Here is an 11,914-nt window from a genome sequence, read left to right on the forward strand (position 1 = left end):
CTTAGCAGCATCGAATAAGAGATTTGTAGCAAGGTGTTACAAGTCCTAACCAAGGTAACAAAGAGCCTATTATCATGAAAAAATACATATGAATTATCAAATATAATTTTTCAATATATATGAAAAAGCATATGAAAGTCTATATACATGAATATAGACGAATTACCAAATACAAATTTTCAATGTATATGAAAGTATAGGAACCTTGGGCGTATCTTTAAAAATTCCAATCTTATGTGCTAGCATGTAGTGTATTTTTTACGATTTTGTCTTCATAGCCCACTAAAAATTAGTAATTTTGGGTGATTTTATTTTATTCCATAAAATTTCTTTGTGAAATAGCACAACACTATTTAGAGCACCTTGTAAAAAAGCCACTGGACTAAAAATAGCTCCTTTTTTTTCTTGATCTTAATTGTTTGTAATGATGTTAGACCTTTCGTCACAAAGTTGGTAGAGATGAAGAAGTTAAATAGGTAGAACTTCATACTTCAAGTGTCACCATCTAAGACATGAAACTTTAGAATGCTGATCATTTCCATCTGTCTTTCTAGCCATTTGACATACTTAAGCAAATATTTTTTCAATGTATATGAAAGTATAGGAACCTTGGGCATATCTTTAAAAATCCCAATCTTATGTGCTAGCATGTAGTGTATTTTTAACGATTTTATCTTCATAGCCCACTCAAAATTAGTAATTTTGGGTGATTTTAATGTTATTCCAAAAAATTTCTTTGTGAAACAGCCCACCACTATTTAGAGTACCTTGTAAAAAAGCCATTGGACTAAACATAGCTCCTTTTTTTTTCCTTGTTCTTAATTGTTTGTAATGGTGTTAGACCTTTCGTCTCACAAGTTGGTAGAGATGAAGAAGTTAAATAGGTAGAGCTTCATACTTCAAGTGTCACCATCTAAGACATGAAGCTTTAGGATGCTGATCATTTCCATCTGTCTTTCTAGCCATTCGACATACTTAAGCAAAGATTTTGCATCTCTATGTCATGAGACACATGCACCACAGACATTGAAAAAAAACATGGTTAATTGAGTGTTTTTATCAGTAGAAAGTGGCACATAGCATAAATGCTCACTGGCCACCATTACATGGCCTTGATATCCACCACTATAAGTGGGAGCAAACCTGTCAGAATTATGTGAAGCAAAGGATGGAGACTTGTGAAGGAGAGTTCGCAAAAGTAGGCTATACAGTTCTCTAATCACTAGCCTTCTAGGTATATCTCAGGATGGGGGGCCATGGTGGGTGAAAACTTGGTCCTCCATGGTATGGCCCATCACCTTGATTACTAGTCTTTCGCCCAAAAAAAACTATTTAAGATGCACACACATGTTTCTAGTCTCTACATGTGCTGATGCACATTCTTATCTGCGCATGCACGCTTTTGATTTTTGTGTATGCACTTTCACATCTTAGCATGCAGTTTGGAGTTGAGAATGCATGTATGCCATTCTACGTATGCACATTCCCAAGAATAATCTGCGAACATACGCACCCACTACGTATATATATTCCCGGGGAAAAATATTATAAAAAAAGAGGGCCCCTCTCATTGTCCACTATTCCCTCTCTAGCTAGCCAAACTCTTGCCAATTTAATCCAAAATCCTCCCTGCCTTCTTCTAGCCCTCTACATCCTCCACTATCCTGGCAACTAGAGTAAGGGCCTCAACGACCTCTTCAGATACCATGGTTCTTACTTTCTGCCCTTAGCTACAGAGCCTTACCAGAAGCTGAGTGGAGCATAAGCCATGGTCAGAGACATTATCAAGGACACACTTAACAGGGATAGAGTCAAATGGGAGGACATTACTTGCCGAGACTTGCATACCCCTACCTACATCCTCACCATGCTGACCAATCTTTGATGGACAGATAGGTATAGTGGATGCAACCTCTCCCTCCTCACCTACCTCAAGTAGTGAACTAGGCTGACCATTTCCACCATGAGCTCCATAGCATCTACGCGAACCCAGCTTGGCAAGTTTGAAGCCACCATGATCCTCACCAAAGTTCTCTACTTTGCCACATGATGGAAAGAGCTCCTCAAACCTTATAGCTACCAAAGCGCCACCACATCGAGCCAACCCCTTTGTAGCAAAACCCAGTAGCTCCCTCCCTAGCCAACTCTCCTAATCCCAAGAAGCAAAGAATGGATCAAGCCATTGCTAGTGAAACTTTTGTTGTTTTTTTGGAAACCAACTTGATGAATATCCCCACACAACTGGTAGGCAACAAGCCTAAGTGCCCACTAGGACCGTGTGATGACCCAGCTTAGTTCAGTGGCTCCTCCCACCATAGATCAATCCCTCTTGCTCTAAGAACATACCAGGAAGTGCTAGGAAGGTAATCCATTTTGAAAGCAGCCCTTTTTTTAGTTCTCATGAGGTGTAGAACATTACCGAAACCACCATTGGATCCAGGAACCATTGGATCCAGGAAGGACACCTCTCCTCCAGGAAGGACACCTCTCCTCCACCGAAAGCTTCTCGCAAGCCCTCTTCCACTCTCAGTGACACCTTTTGGATTCCCTTGCCTTTTCCTTGCTACTCCAAAACCTTTTCGGCCGCCTACATGCCTTAATAAAAGGAGCATATAAATGCAACGTAGCAAACTTTACACATGTGGCGCATGCTAACATCACCCAACTGGAGACTCAAAAGAACATCACCATCACCCTCAACAATCAACTGCTGGGGTAGGTCTAGGTCCTTGAGGCTGACTCCATAATCTCTCATTTGTAGCATGAGCTAGAGGTCCTACACACAGAGGTAGAAGGGGCCAGAGCTACTAGAGCACAAACACATGAGGAGATCACCCGAGCTACCATAACACTCTAGAGAGCTGAGATAATGGCGTGCAACTGATAACTTCTTATGGATGAGGTCCACACCAAGATTCCCAAGCAATGCAAGGAATTCTGGAGGGTCATTAATGTAAAGGACGTGACCATTGCTCACTTGAACAACATATATTAGAGCTTAAAGCTGGACCCCAACAAGAGCAAGTCGCCTCTACAACCAAGAGAAAGGTGGATAGCCTGATGGATGCAACTATTATTAACCTACCTACCTTGCCATCCCTCTTTAACCATTCTCTGGCCTCCTTGAGCTTTAACACCACACCAACTTAACCTCCTCCAACACAACATCTTTATTGATGAGACGAGGAGATCCCACCACAACATTTTCCATGATCCTCTCCAAAATCCCTTACGCATCCTCCCACACCACCCTTGCCATTCTCTTCTTCTAAAACACCATCTCCCTTACTGAGCCCTCCACCATCTTTTTCTGTCCTCACCACATCCTTTGCCTCAACCTCAATTCTCTGTGTAGAGTCCTTACCTTCTTTCATTTCCTGGATGCGGGTAACTTCATCAAATTTTTTGTTCCCACTAAGTTATGCTCGTATCCCACTTCTACCAACATCATCGGCAACAGTAGGGCCATACAGTGGATGCACCGCATGCTATGTATGAGGCCTATCACCATCTCACTATAGAGGCCAATATTGCATATGCCCCCCGTGGCATCCTTATCTTGTACCATTGCATTTGGAAGTAGTTGCAATTGATGCACATTAGCAAGCGCTGGCAAGGTACATGTGGCCTACCACCCCATGACATCTCTGATAAAGAATACAAGGAAGCCCTCACGTTTTATCAATCCATGAAGCTGGCACTCGAGGTCAAGGAAGAGGAAGAGGAAACCACATACATTGCTAAGGAAAAAGATCATGTCCCATAGCAAATATGCCACATGGCTCTCAATAACTTTTATGGCTTATCTATGACATCTACTAGCCATCATCCTATTGATTTCCATTCACCTAGACCAATTCATTCATTGCATTATGATATTGATGATAATGATGATGATGTATCACACACACATACACATGATGACATTGATACACGAGCACACGATGGATACATATGCACATGCTGATAATGATACACATGCACGATGATATTGATACACATGCAAGTCCACATGATGATAGTGATACACGTGCACATGATCATGATGTATCACACACACACATGCACGATGATAATGATACACATGCATGATGATATTGATACACATGCAAGTCCACATGATGATAGTGATACACGTGCACATGATCATGATGTATCACACACACACATACATATGATGTGATGATATTGCTGCACATGCACATGGTGATGATATTGAAATATATGCACATGATACACATGATGATAATGTATGTGATATTGATGTGTGTGAGTTAGATCATGTGGACATGATCTTGGCATGGCACCGAGCATTATGGATGATGATATGCTGGCAAGCATTGAGCATTATGCCTACCTACTTTCCTAGGGACCATTGGGATGCATTAGATGATCATGAGGGTTTGGATGCATTAGATTATCATAAGAAGGATCTTCATTCAGATGCATTAGATGTTCATGAGGACCTTCATTCAGATGCATTAGATGTTCATGAGGGTCTATTAGAGGATTGAGAGCATTTGATTAGTGATGCATCCATTGTTACACATGGGGTTGATGATACTTCACATATTGGACCATGGGATACCTATGAGCTTACAATGGACCATGAGGAGCACAGGCTTGAGTTTCTTGTGTTAAATGTGTTAGGCTACTTCTCTAGAGTTTTCACATATGGAAGCATTCCTCATTCGACTTACTACTCCTAGTTCTCATAGATTTCCTAGCAAAGTTTGTGTAGATATAATTCATGTGCTTGAGCAATCACGCATAGTACATGAGGGTAGTGATAACTTTGTTGAGGTGAGGCCTCGTAGGAGAGGCGAGATTATGCACATGGATCATATTCTTATTAGATCATATGATGTTGATCTTAAGATATTTGTATTTGAGCTAGACATCTTCTTAGATTCAATGTTGATGGAGATTGATTTATCATGGGGTATAGGTCATATAGAGGCACCATTGATGGAGATAGATGATGCTTATGATGGGGATGACCTTAGAGACTTTGAGGATGCCATGGATGGTGACTTCGTGGATGATATCACTTATTTCTTATGGGTGGATTCATTATCAATATTCAGTGAAATGATTATGATGACCTTGATGTGATCATGCTTCTACTTTGGATCATCATACACATGTAGATGGTCTTGCACATAAGGATATATTGCATGTCATGGATCATGCCTATACATGTATTGATACAGTGGACCATGTCTTGGATGGTGTGAGTGTTGTTACATAGGTCGATGGCATTAGTTCACATTGGTTCTTTCATGATGCTTACTATGAGTCCTATGGATGTCGACATCTTAGACATTTATCTTTGGATATATCATATGCCACTTGGGATGTATGGTACTTGATTATGTGGCATATCTTGCAGAAGATGCGCATCTTGGTTTGGCCTATATAGTGATCTTTTGGTGCCAAGACTAAACATTTCGGACATGAGTTATGGGATACCTTAGATGCCGAATTCACACTATAGTCTGCGAGGATGGGCTCGTGTGATGATGGAAGTCAATGCCAACAAAGCCTCCATGTCTGCATGCATAGGCACCATGTACAAGAGCTTGTTACATCCAAACCAAAATCACCACAAAACAAAAAGTGTGAGAACATACCTCATAAAACACCCAAAGCATGCGAATAGCAGCTTAAGGGAAAAATATACATATAAAAAGCGAAGTTCAAGGTGAAGGATAGGTAAGTGTGGTAATTGGATGTCCAAACTAGGTGAACAAGAGAGATATGCTCGATGTTAAAGTGGAAATGAGAATGGCCAAGGAAGATAGATAGCCAAAGTGTGAAAGGGCAACCAGTTAGGGCAAAAGAGAAGTGCAAAAAGGTCAAAATAAACCCTATGACCCTATGATCTAATGAAAGTATGCACCCCTTCTTTTCTCAAGCATATATATTTTTTATCCTTCTCCTTCTCTGGCAGCCCCTTCTTTATATATCTATATCTATATATACATTACAGGGCTTGCACCCCTACATGCCTCGTGGTTGAAAGATCCCTGCCCCCTCCGCGCAACAAATTTCGGGGTGCTAGCAGCGGAAGTAGCACTTCTTGTGCAGGGCAGAACCTCTCACTTGGGGCCTCGCCCACGGATATCCGGACAAGAGACTAATCTCTCGGTTCTTCCAAAACCGAACCCAAAAAGACTTCCCTCTCCCAACAGACATAGGGGATTCCTCTAGGATATTTTTATTCTAACGTAGTCAAGGGCCTTAACTAACCAAACTGATCTGACCAAACCCGTAAGTCACATGGTCAAATTAAGGAAGAGACTTGCACTTGGATCATAGAGACCAACGCTTTTTTCCTCATCAAGAGGCACAGCCGTTGATTCTTTTCCATAGAACAAGGACTATCCGAGATTTACTTCATCCATCGAACATAACAAAATTGAGTCTCATTTTAGGGATCCATCAGTCCAGCCTAATCCCATCGAATTCCATGGGTTAGCCAACTGCCCAACCACTGTAGTGATAGGATCCATTTAGAAATTTGGTTATGTTTTGCCCTGGGTATGAGGGAAAAGAGTTCCCAGGCCCCCTAGCCGGCGCTTCAAGCAAACTTCAAGATAGTCACACCACTTACACACCCAATATGAAATTGCCTGTTTTATACATTCAGCTGTCTTTAAAACAATCCTTTAATAAAACCATAGTATCACTGATCATAATCCTCCAAAATATTCAACTTGAATTCTAATTTCCAATCATTCCTTCATTGGTGTACCTATGGCATCATTGGCAAAACCAGAATACTCTCACCACCTGTTCACTCAGGGGCCTTTTCAATAGTTCCTAGCTCATAGTACCTGGAAATATAATCACATAAGAAAATCCAGATGGACTTTCCGTTGAAGATCAGCAAGATCAACCAATAGATCCATATAAAAGAGCCATGGACTCATCCATTGAGGACCAGCAAGGCCAATCAACCAGATCCATGCCCGTATTTAGAAAACAACTCTAACACCTTGTTCCATTTTTCTTCCTCGACGCACGCATGGGTATCTTCGGGGCGACCCAAAGCTCGAGCACCATATGGTCAACATCCTTTAGGCTCCTTCGCAGGTCACCTAGCGCTTCACTCATAGGCCGCTTCCTTGGTCCCTTATCCACCGTACCGGAAGCTCGCCATTTAAATCGAACAACGGAGGCTGGTCAAGACCTCGGCCAACCTTGCTACGTGAGATGTCCTCCATTGACTCTCCGCGTCAGTTGTTGTAACTTTATCACTTAGGTCTCCACCACGACCTCGTTCATCACAAGATGGTCAAAATGCTTCCCCAGCATTCTTGACATAAAACAGTCATTCAAAAACAAGCCATAAATACAATTTCTAATGAACTCTTATCTTTCCACATTGTTCCACATCATTTCTCGTTATTCCACATTCTTCTACATCAATTCACATTGCTTATTCCACATCCACTGATATGTATTCCCATTGTCTTCATCCATTCTCATCCAATCACGTCATATTACATCTCATCACATCTATCCATATCCACATCACATCTCATCCATTCACATCTACCCCGATCCACATCACATCACATCACATCCATTCACATCACATCTCATCCATTCACATCTACCTAGATCCACATCACATCACATTCATCCACCTTACATCTCATCCATCCATTCACATTACATCACATCTATTTATATTCATTCAGATCCACATCTCATCACATCACATCCATCCACATCACATCTCATCCATTCATGTCTCATCACATCACATTCACATTCATTTACATCTCATCATATCATATTCACATCACATCACATCCATTAACATCTCATCACACCCATTCACATCCATCACATCCATCACATTTATTGCATTCACATCACATCTCATATATTCCATCCATATCTATCCTTATCACATCACATTCATTCCATCCATATCACATCACATTCATTCCATCCGCATTACATCACGTCCACCACGTCTATCCATATCTCATCACATCCATTCACATCTCATCACATTCATCCACATCCATCCATTCATTCACATTCACATCTATCCACATCCATCCATTTATTCACATTCACATCCATCCGCATCCATCCAATCATTCACATGTATATCTATCCACGTCCATCCATTCATTCACATTCACATCCATCCACATCCATCCACTCATTCACATGCACATCTATCCACATCCATCCATTCACTCACATGCACATCTATCCACATCTATCCACATCCATCCATTCATTCACATTCACATCCATCTATTCACATTCACATGTACATCTATCCACATCCATCCATTCATTCACATCTATCCACCTCCATCCATTCATTCACATGCACATCTATCTACATCCATCCATTCATTCACATGCACATCTATCACATCACATCTCATTCTCATCCATTTACATCACATCACATCCTTTCACATATCATCACATCTTATTCACATCTCATCACATTCACATCCACATCTATTTACATCACATTCACATCCACATCAATTTACATCACATCACATCCACTCACATCTTATCACATCGCATTCACATTTATTAGTACCATTTTCTACTTTTGATACTGATGGGACTTTTCTAAGTTTCTGCCAATTGTTTGGCCTAGTTAAAGGTACTTTTTCTCGATGGATATTTTCATATTCTTTCTCAAATTTCTCAAGTGAAATATTCAATATTCTTCTTTTTGAGTAAAAGATTCATGGGATTTACAAAAATCAATTCTACCCATATTCTCCAATAAAATTAATAATGGTCAAAATTTCACTTTTAATAAATACTCATAATTTGAATTATACCAAAAATTTCTCTTTTACCATTTAATTTCTTGGATCTCAATTATCATGGAAATTCCTCTTTTTGCATTTACCAAAAATTCATCTTTTACCATTTAATTACTTGGATCTCAAATATCATGTGAATTCCTCTTTTTGTATAAAAATAAATTTGCTAAAAATTCCTCTTTTACCATTTAATTACTTGGATCTCAAATATCATGGGATTCCTCTTTTTGTATAAAAATAAATTTACCAAACTTTACTCTTTTCTCATAATCAATTAATTATGCATAATTATAAAAAAAATATTTCTCATGAATATGATGAAAATCATTCTTTTTGCATAGGATGTCCAATCCTAGAATATGGTAGGAAGTCCTCTTTTAGCATTATGCATAAAAATAAGATATGTATAATTTTCTAAAATTTTTACCATAGTTTCGCTACTATTACTGATAATTCTCATTTTTTCTTAAAAGAGTAAAAGCTTGTAATGAAAATATGATAGTAGCTCCTCTTTTATGCTTAAAATCAAACTATGAATTTAAATCATAATTTTAACCATAATTATAAACTTAATTATGATTATCTTACTAGATTAAGCTAATTCCATTATTTCTCTTTTTTCAAATTGATAGGATAATCTATTTCTCATTTAGAATCAATCAAAGTAGTTTTTAACTACTTATAAATAATCTAAAAGAAATAACCATTATTTTATTAACACAAAATCATAAAAATACCATTTTCTTAATCTCTAGCTTATCAAGCCTAGAGTTTAGCTTTGAATTAAGAGACTCTCATTGAGAAGCATCCTTTTTCAAGGGATTTAGCCATAAAGATGGCTATTCTTTTAGAGAGAGAGATTTACTTAAAGAAAGAATTACAAAGAAGGATAAAGATTAACTTTCTCTTAATTAAGCATTAAGACTTTAAGGGAAAGCTTGATTTGAATTAAAATAATTATTTAGAAAGCTTCTCAAGCTTGAGAGGGAGGGGTTGAGAAGAAGAAAGTCATTGAGATAAAAAAACCATAAAATTTGATTTTACCTCCAAGTTTGGCTTGATTCTCTATTAGCAATGAAGCCCCGACCAATCAATTGGTCCACCAAGAGGAGAAGAGCAACTCCAAGAGTTGTTGAAGAGAGAGAGAGAGAGAGAGAGAGAGCTCCAAGCTCCAAGAGAGAGAAAAATTTAAGGGATAATAGAAAATATGATTATTTTAATATAATACTGGCATAGTATAGCTCCAATATATTTTTACAAAAGACTAAGGGTCTATTTATAGGTGAGGGAGGCCACTAACCAAGTCCAACTGGGTTCTAGAATTTTCCAGGTTCAGTTTGACTCAATTTGGACAAGATTTGAGCCAGTTTGGCTCCCTTTTTTATTTGGTTTGATTCAGGAGAGAGGAGGGATAAAAATATCACAATTTTTTTGAATTAAAAACCCTTCCATACATGTGAAAAAGGTGCCTACCTCAAGAGTCCCCCTCTCCTTACCAAGGTGTCAAAAATGCATCATTATTCTAAAATATCTCATTTTTTTAGTAATATCTCATAATTTTTAACTAAATAAACCTTGTACTCAGTCAACTCTTCATCTTATGTGAGCATTTACTCATTTTTGGATATTTTCTTTTATTCTTTTGGATTTATCTCATCCCAACACTTGGATTAATCTAATTGGCCCATTGAAACCTTAATTGGATCATAATCCAAAAATTTCTGTGAAAATGTAGACCCTTAGGCTAAGGTGCCTTATACACATTTTTAATTAATTCCTAATGCATCTTGGAAAGTTCATTTTAAACTTCTATTTCAGGGGAATCCATTTTAGACACTAGAAGGATTTTATATCCAAAGATATCTCAATTTTGGATTATCTCTCTCTAGACATTTTCTCTCTCTAGACCAAAACAGGGTAAAAGAAGATCTTTCTTCTATTTCAGAGAGGGGAATAATTTCAAGAACAAAAGGGGAGGTTCTTACACCTTTACACCTCAAAAGCTGGAGGGAGGAATCTTACAGTGGTAAATTTTATAGGCATCTCTTCTTTCAACTCAGTTTTCTAGACTACACTAGCTTTTACACGTCCTCTTTCTCTATTTTCAAATTTCAAATTCAAATGAACAGCTACTGCTAGCCCCCTCCTATTAATGAGTGTTAACCCATTCCTAGGATTAACAAGACCTACCGCCATTATCTTATATCAAGGAGTCAAGGTAAATACACCAAAAGGTCAAACATTCAAGATATGAAGCAATGGTGTCCAAATCTACAACTTGGACGGGCGCCCATAATGGTCCTATGGAATATCTATGGCAATTCTTACTTCAAGAGCGTGTGGTAGTAAGTTAGGATGAAGTCCCAAGTGATGTACTTCATGGATATATTATGAGAGTAGTCATTGTAATAGCCTAAAGTGCCGGTCGGCCACAGTTTAAGTGAGTGTGAACACTTATGGCCATGTATATAAGTGAAAACCTCTCATAATACAAAGAACTCTCCCATTGTGCAATAGAGTCTTGCTCTTGCTAATCCTTGTGCTAATCTCTTTCTCTAATCCATGCTAGTGAGTGTGTGTGTGTGTGTGAAGTGAGGTGAGAGGAGGGACGAGTACACATAGTGCAATGCGGTGGTGTAACAACGCTCCTCGCACGAGAGGCGCGGTGGAATTTCTTCTCAAGGAGTTATAGAGCTTGAAGACCTCAAGAGTTACAAGCTCGACCATTGTAAAGATTCCTCATGTTAGTTTCGGTTCACCAGGTAATCTCTTGTTGGATGTGTTTCAAGGGGGGCTAGGTTGGGCCATAACATTTTTGGCGCAACTGTCAGGGAGTCATCCCTTGGCTTTTTCTATTGTTTTCCTTTAATCTACGCATTACCCATTGCCCATTTTCTTGATTAGTGGTTTCCCATGAAAACGATGAGGTTTTAATAGAGATTTGTGTGTGCTTTTGTGAGAAATAGCTCTCCTTTTTATTTTGTAAATAATGCCTTTTGCTTAATTTTTAACTTGAATTGTTGTTTTTGTTGTTGTTGTTAATGTAGTTTTTAATGTTCCTAGGGCTTGCACATAGAGTGTATTACGCTTAG

The sequence above is a fragment of the Cibotium barometz genome, chromosome 57, assembly GCF_041138505.1.
Source record: "Cibotium barometz isolate CiBa-2024 chromosome 57, ASM4113850v1, whole genome shotgun sequence".
NCBI lineage: Eukaryota > Viridiplantae > Streptophyta > Polypodiopsida > Cyatheales > Cibotiaceae > Cibotium > Cibotium barometz.